Source organism: Ursus arctos, unplaced genomic scaffold, assembly GCF_023065955.2.
Source record: "Ursus arctos isolate Adak ecotype North America unplaced genomic scaffold, UrsArc2.0 scaffold_2, whole genome shotgun sequence".
Classification (NCBI taxonomy): domain Eukaryota; kingdom Metazoa; phylum Chordata; class Mammalia; order Carnivora; family Ursidae; genus Ursus; species Ursus arctos.
In genome coordinates, this window is record NW_026622874.1 from 6,236,670 (window position 1) to 6,250,944 (window position 14,275).

The window sequence follows — 14,275 nt, forward strand, 5'->3', positions numbered from 1 at the left end:
CGGCAGGGCCTGCGACCGGGGCTGTGGCCAGGATTGTTCCCGAGCGGACCTCACCTCCATCCCCCAGTGGCAGGCCAAAGGCAGAGCCCGCATCTGCTTACGTCATGGACTAGGACCTGTGACAAAAGGCTTCCGGTCAGTCTCACAGGGGACTCAAAATGAAACAGCTCCAGGGCGCCTGGGGGCCTCAGTTGGTTAAGCGTCTGCCTTCGGCTCAGGTCATGATCCCGGGCCCTGGGGTTGAGCCCCGCATCACACTCCTTGCTTGGCACAGAGTCTGCTGTTCCCTCTCCTTCTGCCCCTCCCCCTGCTCATGTTTTCTCTCCCTCGCTCTCAAATAAATAAAATCTTTATTAAAAAAAAAAAGAACTAGTTCCCCTGATACAGGGCAGGCAGACCAGAGCAGGAGTTGAAAGAGAAATACCAGGCGACGTCACTAACAGGCAGAATTCAAGAAACAAAACAATCGAACGTACCAAGACACAGGCCCCTAAATAGAGCCGTGGCGTGGTTTCCAGAGCGGGGAGAGGGGCCCACAGGGGGAGGGGAAGAAGAGACACTCCCCGTGATGCACGCGAGAAGCGTATGGAGCGGCCGGATGGCTAGACTGCACCTCCGAGACTAATGCTACGAGTACGTTAATTACACTCCGATAATAAAGCAGAAAGACAAGAGCAGGAGGCCCAGCGGAGGAGGACAGAAGACAAGTGCCAGAACGGGGGGGGGGGGGGGGGGGTCCTCTGGTCTCAAGGATTCAGAGGGAAGAAGGGCAGGAACAGCTTCCCAGGCAGAGACGGGAGGAGGCAGGGCATCCTGGCAGACAGACCTGCAGGCTGGGGGACCTCGCAGGGCCTGTTCCGACAACTACGTGATGCAGCAGAAGCGTGGGGACCCAGCGGGAAGCGGGAAGGCTGGAGGCGGAGAAGGACGGACCCCGCCCCAGCCCCGCCAGGGAGGAGCAAGGGCTGAGTCCCGCAGGGAGGGGCCAGCCAAGGCTTCCAGACAGAAGAGGGGTGTGAACAGAATGAGGGGAGGGGTCTCCTCCCTCTTCACTGCAAGCCCCCCAACACCAGCCTCAGCTCAGGGCCACGGGAGGGCGGCCGGACCTGGGACCCAGCACAGTGGACCCGGCGGAGCCCAGTCTGAGGGGACCTGAAACTATGGGGGGGCTGCTCTCTCAGTACCTTGTTTTCTAGCACGTCAGTTTGTTTTGGGGTAGGGATTAATAGTGTAGTTACGACCCCTCTTCTCTCTCTCTCAGGCCCCTTGGGGTGCCTACAATTGATCTCCACAGTGACTGGAGGAACAGCTCCAGGTCCGGGGACAGAAAGCCTCACGGCTGCACCCACTGCAGCCCCCAAAGGCAGGGGACAGCCTCAGCCTTCAGAAGCACACATGCCACCTGCAGCCTCGGGGCCTGCCTCGTCCCCTGGGCTCCCAACGACAAGCAGGGAGCACAGATGCTTCTCGAAAGGAGAAGGGGGGCCACGGGGGAGAGTGGGGACACAGAGGAAGGGACCAGTCCTTCCAATTTCCATTTCTTCAGCCAGTTGCCAGCAGCTAACAAGACAGTCCCCAGAGGCCACTCCTGCCTCCCAGAGTTTCCCTGGTGTCCCCAAAGGACACCAGCAGGGTGAGCTTGAAGAAGGACTGTCAGAGCTAATTCTGGCATGGCCTCCTCGCTAGAAAACAAAGGTTCCCTGGACAGATTCCTCCCAAGCCTGCTCTGATGCCGCCGGGGCCCAAGACTCCCAGGACCCAGGAGGGCAGGCCCTGAGGGGGCTGAGGCTGCCAGTCACCATGGCTGTCAGAACAAGGGCCCTTACCCAATCCCAACCCTCTGGGCCTGCTGGCTGGGCGCGGACAGGTAAGGAGCCTTCAGACCCCTGAACACCTGACAGGGGACTGAGCACTCAGAAAAGGCTGGGTCCCTTATCACGCTGGTTCTCACAGGGGTCCAGGCCACCTGGGGAGATACCACCTGCTGAGCCCCGAGGACACACTGCACTCAGTGACGTGGGAGTTGGGCACTGCTGTTCCTGCCCATTTTACAGATGAGGAGACAGGTCTGAAGCATGATGGGTTCCAAGTCACCCCTGAACCCAGGTAGCCAGGGTCTGCAGTCTGAACGCTACGCTAGACCACTTAGTGAGTGCGCATCCCCAGCTCCATCCTGACCAAAGGCCAGGGCTCTGCATCTGGAGAGGGCCCCTGGCTGAGAGTCTCTCCTGGGGCTGCCGGCTCTGGAACCCCAGCCCAGCCAGCCCCCAGGCCCCCAGCTCAGGACTGCGGGAGTCCTGTTACAATCCATCGCCTCCCCGTCCCCACCGCAGCTCAGCACTACTTGCTCACTGGGTCTGGGAGTGAAAGAAGGAGCAATCCTTCTCCTGAAGCCCCGTCCAGTCAGAGAGCCACTGAGGCAGGAGAGGAGGAGCAGCTCTTCCCACCAGGAAAGCTGCAGGGGGAGAAGGTGGTTCCCAGGCCCCAAGAGTCCCCAAGTAATGCCCACCACGGCCGAGAATGTGGAAAAACTAGGTCTCACACGCCTCTGGGGCCGCCAACGGGACCGGCCTTTCTGAAGGCACGAAACAGGGAAAGCTTTAAAAACATTCATACCTTTTGATCCTGAAATGCTACTTCTCGGAATTTGCCCTAAGAAAATAATAAAAGACTTTCATAAAAAACATGTTTGCTGCGGTTGTTCACAACGGTCTAGAAAGTAAAATTACTGAAATGTACGACTCTGGCCTAGGACACGACCCATGTGAAATGTCACGGATCTAAACCTTCACACTCATGACCATTTGAACGTTCTTAGAAAACGTTCGTATAGGAAGGGCCGGCAAGATAGATCACAAAACACCAAATGCAGCTAACCCCTGGATGCTGAGACTGTGAGTCATTTTTCACATTTTTCTGCATTGCTCAAACCTTCTATTATACACATGGATTGTGCCTGTAGTTTTATTTTTTAAGCCACTCGTTTGTTTTTTTTTTCCATGCCAGGTTTGAACTCCCAACCCTGAGATCAAGACCTGCGCCGAGATCAAGAGTTGGACGCTTGATGGACTGAGCCACCCAGGCGCCCCAAGCCATTAATTTTTTAAAGGGAAAGATGGAATATCAACATCGAGACAGACTTCCTTCCCATCCTGCCGCTCCTGCGTGCCCTCGTGGGATTGGGGGGGGGGGCAGGTGGACATGCAGCCCCTCTTTTTACCTGGTTCCTGGAGAACAGAGCAGCTGGGAGGCACGCCTCTTGCTTCCCAGTCGGAACTGAAGCCTGACGGCACTCTGAAATCTCTGGAGGGGATAATCACCCCCCAAATGGATGCGGATCAACAGTCTGACTCGATATTTGTCCACATCAGGGCGCCAGTGACGTCAGGAACGCCCGCGGGAGGCAGCCGGGGGTGGGTGGGGGCGGGGCGCGGTGGCTCCTGCCGCCTCCGATGGCAGGTCCTACCAACCACATAGCAACCAGCCCCGCGCCGGCTCAAGGGGACCCAGGGAGACGCAGAGGGCTGACGGGAGGAGGGGCAGCCCTTCCCAGGGCCTGCAGGCAGCCTGGCTGGCGTTAGGGTGCAAAACCCACAGGGCCAGAGAGGCCACCACTTCCTCCCATTAATCAGCTGAATGGGATCGAAAAGCTGAATTCGCCAAACCGGGCGAGTGTGACCCAGAGAATTCCCCCCGGCGTGCCTGCGTCAGCAGCTCCCGCGATTATTAAGGAAACCCTGTGACCCAGTTTCCTTGACCTTCTCCTCATTTCAGAGACAGACGGTGAGACTGTGAGACGCCATAGTAACCAAGAGCGCCTCACTGGGTAAGACTATGTCGCTGCAGAAGCCGGTGGGAGTTACCGCATTCACCTGAGAGGAAGGTCAGGGTCCCCGCACCCTGCTTCTTGTTTGCAGCACGCCGAACTGAACGGGGAGCCCCCCTTTCAAAGGGGGTGGCTCGGGTTTGCACAGACCTCTCTCTAGGGTCACCCGGACCCCGCAGCACTCCCCACGACTCCCAGGAAGTCCTCACAGCCTCCCTCATACCTGGGAGGGGCTTGCAAGGGACGAAATTCCCTTAGGAACTCCCACAGCCTCCCTGCCTCCGTGTTCCCCCTGGCCCAGGGCAGCTGACCATGTATTTGGCCCTGGGTGGCCTTCATCCCTCTGTCTGTCCACCTCAGCCCAAACCGGGATGCACCATCACTCACCAGACGATTCTCCCCAACCCTGGGAGGCAGCCTTGGCCAGAGTGCCTCCCTCTGGAGGGCAGTTCCACGCTCCCAGATCAGAGGCCCCAGGGGACCCTGATGGGGCCTCCTGAACCTCGACCCAGGCTCTCAATCTACCTCTGTCTGCTGTCTTCTACTCAGAGTGTCCAGGCCCCAGGCAGACCTCCCTGGTGTCCTGAAGTCGCCTGGAAAGGCGGCAGTCTGGGGAAGGTGGCAGAGGCCAGGGCCCTAACATGCCACCTTCAACTAGGCCCCAGGAAAAAAGGATTCTTTTTAAGCGAGAAGCGGTGATCCAATCACCTAGCTGTGGAATCTGAACACACTCCCTGGCTGCACAGCCTGAGACAATTCATTTAACCTCATGTGGCCATCTCCCAATCTGGAAAAAAGCAGAATGGACACACCTTGCAAGAGTCCTGTGGAAACGAGGGACAACGTGTAAAGTGTCCGGCACAGAGCAGGTGTTCGGGAAACGGCAGTCACCATGAAGACAGAACAGAGGCAGCAATACAGCGGGACAGGGAGGGACGCTGTTGACACCCCCTTGGAAAGTGACACGTGTGCTAAACCACTAGACGCAAGAGTTCAGCGGCTAAGGCCCCGGGGGAGACACGGCTTCCACCTAGCCCCAACCCTCTGGCAACATGAACACTTTGTCAAAGGCAAGGGCACGTCCATGGGACAGACGCCAGAGCTGGCACGGACCGTAAAGGCCATCTGGTCAGTGCCCTACTTTGTCGTTAGGGAAACTGGAGCCCAGAGGGGCCAAAACCTCGGCTGCGATTCAGGTCGGCGAACTGCCCGTGGAGGAGAGCTTCCCTGTCCGCCCAGAGTACGTGTGAGGCTCGCACACTCGGGGAGTGGCCCAGGGCCACGGTCACACGGGCGCCTGCACAGCACCCCGGGGGCCTCTCTGGGGCACACCGGTCCTTACAAGGCATGTGGCTCTGCCACGGGCAGGTGCGTGTCTCTAATATACAGCTTCTCCAGACCACAGACACGAGGTCGCCGAATGACAAACGCCTCCTGATCATGGCTTCACTCAGTCTCTCTCCTGCCCTCGACCCCTCAGCTCCAGCCTGGGGAGTTGCCCCTGCCTCCGTCTGTCCGTCCGTCCATCCATCCATCCATCCGTCTGCTACTAGGGCACCATATGGCGGGGAGGGGGCCGGAGTCAGCACGCTGCTTCTCCAGGTCAATTCAAGGAAAGTGTCCTGCTACGCATTAGTCAGATATTGACACACTCACGTGCTCTATACACAAGAATACACAGAAACAATAGGATACAAAACTTCATGCCCAGCTTCCTGTCTCCAATACTTTCATAAAGGATTATACGTACGTGCATGAAGGGCTGGGAGGAAGCACATACTGACAGGGGTTATCTCTGGGCTGAGGGCCAATGGAGGACCTTTTAAGAAACAGTTCCTGAATTTTCTAGAACAAACATGCATTATCTTTATCTTGACAAAGCCAAGGATTTTCTGGTTAAGGTACAGCAGAAAGTGAGCTGCCTTTCCATTTTTCTTCCCGTGCTCCAGAAGACCATATTGTGGCAGAGACGAACAAGCAACCCATTCTCCCAGGCAATGAAGAAGCTGGACAACGCTGATCTCCTCCCTGCCATCAGGTCTTTCCCCAGACTTTACCACAGCAGCCCCACCACCTCCAGGCCTGGAGGCCAACACCGGTTACACAAGGCTTGAGGCCCAGGCCTGACCAAGCTCCCCTCCCAGGCCCTGGCCAGGGGCAGCCAGCGCCAGCCTCAGAGCCCTGACATTCCCTCCGCCAGCCCTCCCCCAGCCACTGGAGTCGGGGAACAGGTGGGAATGCTTGCAGAAACACTGGCTGTCTTGCCAGTCCCCAACTAAACAGAGTCCAAAACTCAAAGCAACAGCTGAAACCAGCCAGAGATATCTTCGGTAGAAACACGCATGTGACCTACACACACACTGCTTTGGTCTCTTTAAAAAAAATTATTTGGGGGGCACCTGGGTGGCCTAGTGGGTTGAGAGTCCGACTTCAGCTCAGGTCATGATCTCAGGGTCCTGGGATCTTTGAGGCCCGGGTCAGGCTTCCCACTCAGCGGGGAGTCTGCTTCTCCCTCTCCCTCTGCCCCTCCCACTACTCATGGTCTCATGCTAGTAAATAAAATCTTTTAAAAACTATTTTTATTTGTATTGCTTTGTCAGGTAGATACTAATGGAGAGCACATAGAAACGCCCAGGGCAGCAGGGCAGGGACACAGGTAGGGAGTGAATGTGGGAAGCCTCCCTATGCAAAAACTCAGAAGATTAAGACCCAGCCAGCTGGGTTCAAATCCTGGGGCTCTAGTCACCGAGGGCACCTAACAGGACAAGTGGCTTAACTCCCTGAACCTCAGCTTCCCATTACTGTGGCGAGTAAAAATAACGGCTACTTTCGTGGGGCTCCAGCTGTAAAGAGACATTGTATATGATGCACTCCGTGTTGGTCATCAATAACTCAGAGGCTTGCAGCGCCTGGCTGGCTCGGGCGGACGCGCGTGTGACTCTTGATCTCGGGGTCGTGAGTTCAAGCCCCATGCTGGGTGTAGAGATTACTCAAATAAATAAAACCTTCAAAAGTAAAAATTAAAAATAACTCAGAGGCCAAGGCAGGGGAAGCCTGTCATTTGGCAAACCCCGTGTGTGCAGTGGGACTGGGAGCAGCCATCAAGGTGCCGAGGGGACAGGTGACAGGCATGGCAACACACACCAGGCCTCCAGGCACATGAGTGGCAGCCTCCAGCCACACTCTTTCTTACACTGCTCTTTCTCCAACAGATAGGAACAGGAATTCATTTCCTCCGAGCCCCATGCGTGCACCAAGTAGGACTCTAGACTTGGTGCTGCCACTTGAACACCAAACCATGCAGAATTTCCCCTGAAACCCCGAAAGGACATCTATCCCACTCTGCAGCAAATGTTCCTCCAAGCCCCCCTCTTAGAGGAACAGCCCCAAACTTAAAGGCCCCTTCACACACCCCAGGAATGAATCTGGACCGCCAGCCTGCCTGTCTGCCCGATGGGTGGCTGAGGCTGCAGCTCTGGGCTGGTGCCAGGACCCCTGCCCCTTCACCAGCTGGGCCCAGAAAACACAGCTGCTGACACACCTCCCCGTTCCCACACAGTCACCTCCGCGCAGAGGGGCACCTGAGGTTCCCACACCTGAAACAGCTTATCCAGAGCCTTTAATTACTGCTGAAAGCACTGCTGGCTCAGGTGTCTACAGAATGGACATCAAGGGCGTCCATACCAGAAGCCAGGGTAGGTCCTGATCAAGTTACTACTGTCAGGACGGGCTGCAAAGCCCTGGTTGACGATTGTGAGTTTAGCGGGCTCTGCAACTGCGATGGCGGGCATGCCTCTCAGGTTCTCCATCTGTAAATGGGGACCCAGTTAGTCCACGAACCCACAGTTCATCCCTTAAAAAGGAAATACTCATTAATTCAGCGGACAGGAGCATTTCACTCAACTGCCAAAGGGCTGCGGTCTGGTGCCTGGGCTGGACAGCAGACCCCCAGCCAGACGGTGAACCCTTAGCGGGTTCGGAGCCTGGCTCTGCTCTCTCCTACCTGGGTGGCCTTGGACAGCCACGTTAGCTCTGTGGGCTGAGCTGCTTCGTCGATAAAATGTGGGGTGGGGACTGGCCTCTGTTTCAGGTTCCTTCAACTTCAAAAGCTGGATTCTGGGAGTCTCTCCACAGCTGTAACACGGCCAAGCACGGCTGATAGCGAAATCGCGGGCTCCAGGCCCGACCTGCGGTCGGTTCCCCACCCGGGCGGTCAGACCCTCGCCTACCGCCTGCGTCGCAGGCCCACCGGCCCGGGAGCCAAGGCGGCCCCAGCGCGGGGAGGACGGCGTGCCCGCGCCTCGCAGACCCACGTGCGCTGCTCCTTTAAATGTCCGGCCCTCCTGCGGGCCGCGCCGCGCCGCGCCCACCACCAGCGGGCTCGGGCCGCGGGGAGGCGGACACAGCCCGGCGCAGGCCCAGGCCTGGGGGCTGCTTCCCACGCTCCTCCCACCCCCGAGATCCCGGTCGGCCCCCGCCGCCGCCGCTGCCCCGCGCGCTCTCCTCTCCGCCCCTGCGCCGGCCGCAGGGCCGGCCAGGCGCGCGCAGGGACCGCAGCCCCGCGCCGGGGAAGGGGCCGCGACCCGAAGCGGTAAGGGGCGTGCGGGGGCCAGCGCGCGGCCCGCGGGTCGCGGCTCTACCCCGCGGTGTCCGCGCCGAGGGGGACCCGGCCCGGCCCGCGCGCCCCAGCCCCGCCTGCTCACCTGCTCGGCCGCGGCGCTCCGGCGGTGTTTACGCTGCTGGCAGAGCGCCCATCCGGCCCGGGCCCCGGCGCCGGCGCCAGCGCCGACCCCGCCCCGGCTCCGCCCAGGTCCCGCCCCCGGCCCCGGCTCCGCCCTGGCTTCTCCCCACCTGGAGCCTGGCCCTGGGGGCTGGTTCGAGGCGAGCGTCGGGACTTGACCTGCCCGTGTAGCGCCGCGGGGACACTGGGGTACACCTGACATCCGTCTGGGCACTGACCGTAGAAGGAGCGGAGGCCGGGCCTGTGATCGCACAGGGGCCTGGCAGCTCCGTGGAGCCGTAGCGCATTTGCTTGGAGGACATCTCTTTCCTTGGAGTGTTCGGTCCCCGGTCTCCCCCTTCCGCCCTCCCAACCTCCCAAGACTTTGCTCACATTAAGGGAGCACTAGTGGCCTGCTGTGAGCTAACACCACGAGAATGTTCCTGCTGTATTTTCTAGAACCTCAGAGCCACCAGGAGCTCTAGATAAAATTGTACAGGGATGAAATTGCTACCCATGACCTGTGAATTGGCCGAAGGAGTTGTGACTCCTGAATTTGGGGGTCCACGGGGCGAGCTGAGATTGTCAGTAATTTGACATTTCTGAGTGGCTTCACTTTTTTTTTAAAGTAAAGTAAAATTCACAACATAAAATTAACTTTTTTATTTATTATTATTATTATTTTAGATTTTATTTATTTATTTGACAGAGAGAGAGAGAGACAGCCAGCGAGAAAGGGAACACAAGCAGGGGGAGTAGGAGAGGAAGAAGCAGGCTCCCAGCGGAGCAGGGAGCCCGATGCCTGGCTGGATCCCAGAACCCTGGGACCACGCCCTGAGCGAAAGTAGATGCTTAAGACTGAGCCACCCAGGCGCCCCAAAAATTAACCTTTTTAAAGTGTACAGTGGCATTCAGTACATTCATAGTATTGTGCAATCCCAGCCACCTGTCCCTCGTTCCAGAACCTTCCCATCACTGAAAAATCTCCTACCCGTTATACAGTTTTTTTCATCCCCTTCCCCCCCAGCCCCTGGCAATCCCCAATCAACTTCTATCTCCATGGATTTACCTATTCTGACATTCCGTATAGATGGAATCATACAATATGTGACTTTTTGGGTCTGGCTTCTTTGATTAGTATAATGTCTTCGAGGGTCACCCTAATACAAGTGGTGTGTATTAGCCTTCATTCCTTTTCATGGCAAAATAATATTTCGTTGTATGTACTTCCCACTCTTTGTTGATCCAGTCACTCACTGATCAGCATCTGGGCTGTTCCCACGCTTTGGTTATTGTCAGTCCTGCTGCTGTAACCATGGGTGTATATGTATTTGTATGAGCACCTTTTTCAATTATTTGGGGTACATATCTAGGAGTTGACTTTCTGTTTTCCACAGAGGATGAACCCTTTTACATTCCCACTAGCCATTAGTAGAGAGTTCCAATTTCTCCACACTGTCCAACACCTGTTATTTTCCATTTAAAAATTATTGTTATTATTATTGCCTTCCCAGTGGGTATGAAAGGGTACCTCATTCTGGTTTTGGTTTTCCTCTCCCTATTAGTTAGTGGTGTGGAGCATCTTTCATGTGCTCATTGGCCATTCGAGTATGTTCTCTGGAGAGACATTTATTCAAGTCCTTTGCCTAGTTTTTTTTCCTTTGCCCATTTTTAAATTTGGTTATCTTTTTGTTGCTGAGTGGTAAGAGCTCTTTACCTATCTGGGTATCAGACCCCTATCAGTACACAGTTTACAAATATTTTTTTCCCACACTATGGGTTATCTTTTCACTTTCTGATAGTATCCTTTAATGTTACGTGCCTTTAGTTTTTATTAATTCCACTTGATATTTTTTCTTTCATTCCTTGCGCATTCATATCTAAGAATCTATTGTCAAATCCAAAATCATGAACATTTACTTCCATGTTTTCTTCTAAGAGTTTTATAAGAACACTTATATTTAGGTGGTTGATCCATTTTGAGTTAATTCTTGTCTATGGTGTGAGGTCTGGCTCCAGCTTCATTCTTTTGCATGTGGATATCCAGTACCATTTGTTAAAGAGACTGTTCTTTCCCCAATGAATGGCTTTGGCCCCCTTGTCAGAAATCAATCAGTCATAGACAAATAGGAAAAAAAACAAATATTTTTTAAAAGCTGCTTAAATGCGGGGTGCCTGGGTGGCTCAGTTGGTCCGACTCTTGATTTTGGCTCAGGTCATGATCTCAGGGTTGAGATTGAGCCTGGCATCGGGCTCCTTGCTCAGCAGAGAGTCTGCTCGATTCTCTCCCTCTCCTTCTGCCCCTCCCCTCTGTGGTCTCTCTCTCTCTAAAATAAATAAATAAATCTTTAAAGAATAATAAAATAAAATAAGAAATAAAAAGAACAAAAGCTTCTTAAATGCAAATTAACCCAAGATGGAAATGGGGCAGGCCAGCATTTTGACAGACAAAATAATATACAAATAATGATCTTTGCTAAATTAGAGAAATGAATTACAATTAACAGAATTATAAAATAAGTTCTTTTTTTAAGGTTTATTTATTTGAGAGAGAGAGAGAACTTGCACGCATGCCCCTTGGGGAAGGGGCAGAGAGAGAGAATCTCAAGCAAACTCCCCACAAAACACAGAGCCTGACTCGGGGCTCAATCTCACCACCCTGAGATCATGACCTGAGTCTGATGCTTAACCAACTGAGCCACCCAAGTGCCCCTAAAATAATAAGTTCTTAAAAGGGGAAGGACACTTGAGGGTCACAAACTCTAATTCAAACTAACAGGTGAACACCCTCTGCAGAATCCCTAAGGAAGGACTGCCCAGCCAGGTTTATTATTTTGGGAGCTTTCAGTGCTGTGCATCAGTGAGAGGCTGAATTTCAGCTCCTAACATGGAACATAAAGACTCATGAAATGTGTTAGGAATATTTTTTTTTTCTATTTTTTGGTAGAGTTTGAAAAGGATTGGTGTTAATTCTTCTTTTTTAAGATTTATTTATTTGAGAGAGAGAGAGCGTGCAAGCAAGTGGAGGGGGGGGCAGAGGGAGACGAGAGAGAGAATCCTTGGGGGTTGTGGGGGCAGGGGTCCTGTCCTCACTGTATACACTTTTCTTGGGAAATCCAGCCACTCCCAGACCTGCCACCTCTGTGTTGATGAAGCCCAGCACTGAGTCTCCCATCTAGTCCTTAGAGCCCCAGACATGTGGACAACTGCTCCTACAGAAATCCTACAGGCCGGGGTGCCTGGGTGGCTCAGTCCTTAAGCGTCTGCCTTCGGCTCTGGGCGTGATCCCAGAGTCCTGGGATCGAGCCCCACATCGGGCTTCTCTGCTGGGAGCCTGCTTCTTCCTCTCCCACTCCCCCTGCTTGTGTTCCCCCTCTCGCTGGCTGTCTCTCTCTCTGTCAAGTAAATGAATAAAATCTTTTTAAAAAAGAAAGAAAAAAGAAATCCCACAGACCACTCCAGTAAAGCCATGTAAGTAAGTTCTGTCTAATAGGCTGGAACGAGAAGGCGCATGCCCTTCCTCTCATTCTTCTTGCCGTCTAGAGTACAGAGGTGGTAGCCAGAGCTCAAGCTGCCATCTTGGAGTGCAATGACCATGTGGATGGTGAAACACAGAACGGAAGGGGTTCTGATGATGGTGGAGACACTAGCTCAGAATTGCTTACCTCCTTTGTCTCAGGGACGGAAAAATAACCTTTGTCCTGTTTAGGTAGTTGTTATTTTGTGATTCCTTCACATGCAGCTAAACAAAGCTTACTTAATACACCAGGCCTTTCCAGTCCCCTTCCTCTTATGCCATTGGCTCCACCGGCTACCCAAGGGCCCACTCACTTGCCTCCCTCACTACCTGAGAACATCTCCGGAGCAGGAATTGTCCCTTTCTCAGATTCTTGCCATGTGATCAGCTTCTTTAAGGCAAGAAAGGAGGGGATCGAGAATGGACATTGGCTGGGTCCTAATTATATGTGTTTTACGTTTTCTTTGTCTTAATTGTTGGAGCCACTCTGTGAGGGGCCGTGCATGGTTCTTATTCTTTTACGTATGGGGAAACGGAGGTTCGCAGAGACAAAGTTGCTTCTCAAATGTGTGTGGGTAATGAGCGGCAGCACTAAGTGTGGAGCTCAGGTCTGCCTGGCCTGACACAGCAGCCCTCTCTCCCCAGCTAGAAATTTCCATATCAGTGCAGTGGCCGTGCCCGGTCGAGTGATCCTTGATGAACTAATTCCCTTCGTGGTTCTCCTTTGAGGTCATCAGCGTCAGCTGCTTTTCACATGCTGGTGCGTGAGGGATAGGGAAGCGCCTTCCTTTTTTTTTTTTTTTTAAAATATTTTATTTATTTATTTGACAGAGAGAGAGACAGCCAGCGAGAGAGGGAACACAAGCAGGGGGAGTGGGAGAGGAAGAAGCAGGCTCCCAGCGGAGGAGCCTGATGTGGGGCTCGATCCCAGGACTCCAGGACCACGCCCTGAGCCGAAGGCAGACGCCCAACGACTGAGCCACCCAGGCGCCCTGGGGAAGCGCCTTCCCGAGCCTGCCCTCAGTTTGGGATGGGATGGCCTCGCCTCCGGTTTTGGTGTTGAGGGGAGGGTGTTTTCTTTTAACACTGAGAGACAGTGAACTTGAGAACTGGGTGCACCTGGGTTTGAAATCCATTTCTTCCACTTATTACTGCATGAGGACAGATCTTAGCCTTGCTGGGCCTCCATTCCCCATTTGGGAAGGGGATCATGATATCTGCAGAAGACGGTGGGGAGGATTAAAAAGGAAATAGGGTAACAGTGGCCTCCAGCAAATGCAAGCCATCCTCCTGCCTCTACCTCCTTCCTCTCTTTGAGGTGGGGACTGAACAGACTGTGTTACTGTTCAAAAATATTCTGCACCACTCACTTCCGGGGCGCCATATTTTTCTCTCCTGTTGGGCAGGACTGGCCATGTGACTTTGACCAGTGTCTACAGAAGGGCTGCGTGACAGCTCTGGACAGAAGCTCTGACATCCTGGGCATGTTCCCCCCCCCCCACACTCTCATCCTTCTATAAGGAGATCAGCTGTGTTCCAGATAGAAGCAGCTCCAAGGGCTCGAGCCACAGCGAGCGTACAAAGCCACGTCCTTCCAGCAGTAAACACACCTGCATTCTTGTAAAGCCACTGAGACCGGAGCCATTTGTCGCTACAGAGTAGCCTAGGCTGATCTGATCTAGACCTTTGACATTTAGCAGCCCACAGTTCCACGCAATATTTTTCTTTGTAAGCTTTTCTGGAAGGTTCGTTGAATGCAACGTTTAAAAAACGTTTATTGTGATTCAGGGGATTTCTGGTTATGATAATGACAGAGTAGCCTATACTAGTCTAATCTTCTAATAGACAACAATGGTAACTCTAGACAAGATATTTTAGAAATGTATCATTTTCAGGTCCTGAAGAGCAGCTAGAAGCAAGCAGAAGCTTGGAGGGTATTTGACTCTCGAGGAAGGGAGCTGCGCTATGAGATCCTGTTTTCTGTGGTTTTCCCCGGGAGGCATGACTAGTCTGTGACAGCATGGGGTGACTAAAAGTCAAGCAGAAAGGCTTGTGGACCTCAGGAGAGGTACCCGAAACCCAAGGGAGGAGCCACAAGGGGTGAGCCCCCCAAATCTGCATATAAATTCCCCTCGAATCCATGGCTGCCCCCGCAAGCTGTATTACTACATCACGAGAACTGAAGGACATTTGATCATGATGAAAGAGACTG

At 53.8% G+C, this 14,275-nt stretch overlaps 1 protein-coding gene across 4 annotated transcripts in view; it reads right to left on the reverse strand.

The window, feature by feature from the left end:
• The window catches only part of PSEN2 (presenilin 2), a 40,328-nt gene extending 31,758 nt beyond the window's left edge, over nucleotides 1-8,570 (reverse strand). The window contains exons 1-2 of one of the 4 annotated variants that reach the window (XM_044387975.3): nucleotides 7,830-8,238; nucleotides 2,617-2,652 (exon numbers count right to left, since the gene is read on the reverse strand). The gene's annotated coding sequence lies outside the window, so the exon portion shown is untranslated. Of the gene's footprint in view, nucleotides 1-2,616; nucleotides 2,653-7,829; nucleotides 8,245-8,529 lie in introns of those variants that run through there. The other 3 variants (XM_057314952.1, XM_057314953.1, XM_048225083.2) reach the window with 3 other exon arrangements.
• Nucleotides 8,571-14,275: the final 5,705 nt, after the last annotated feature.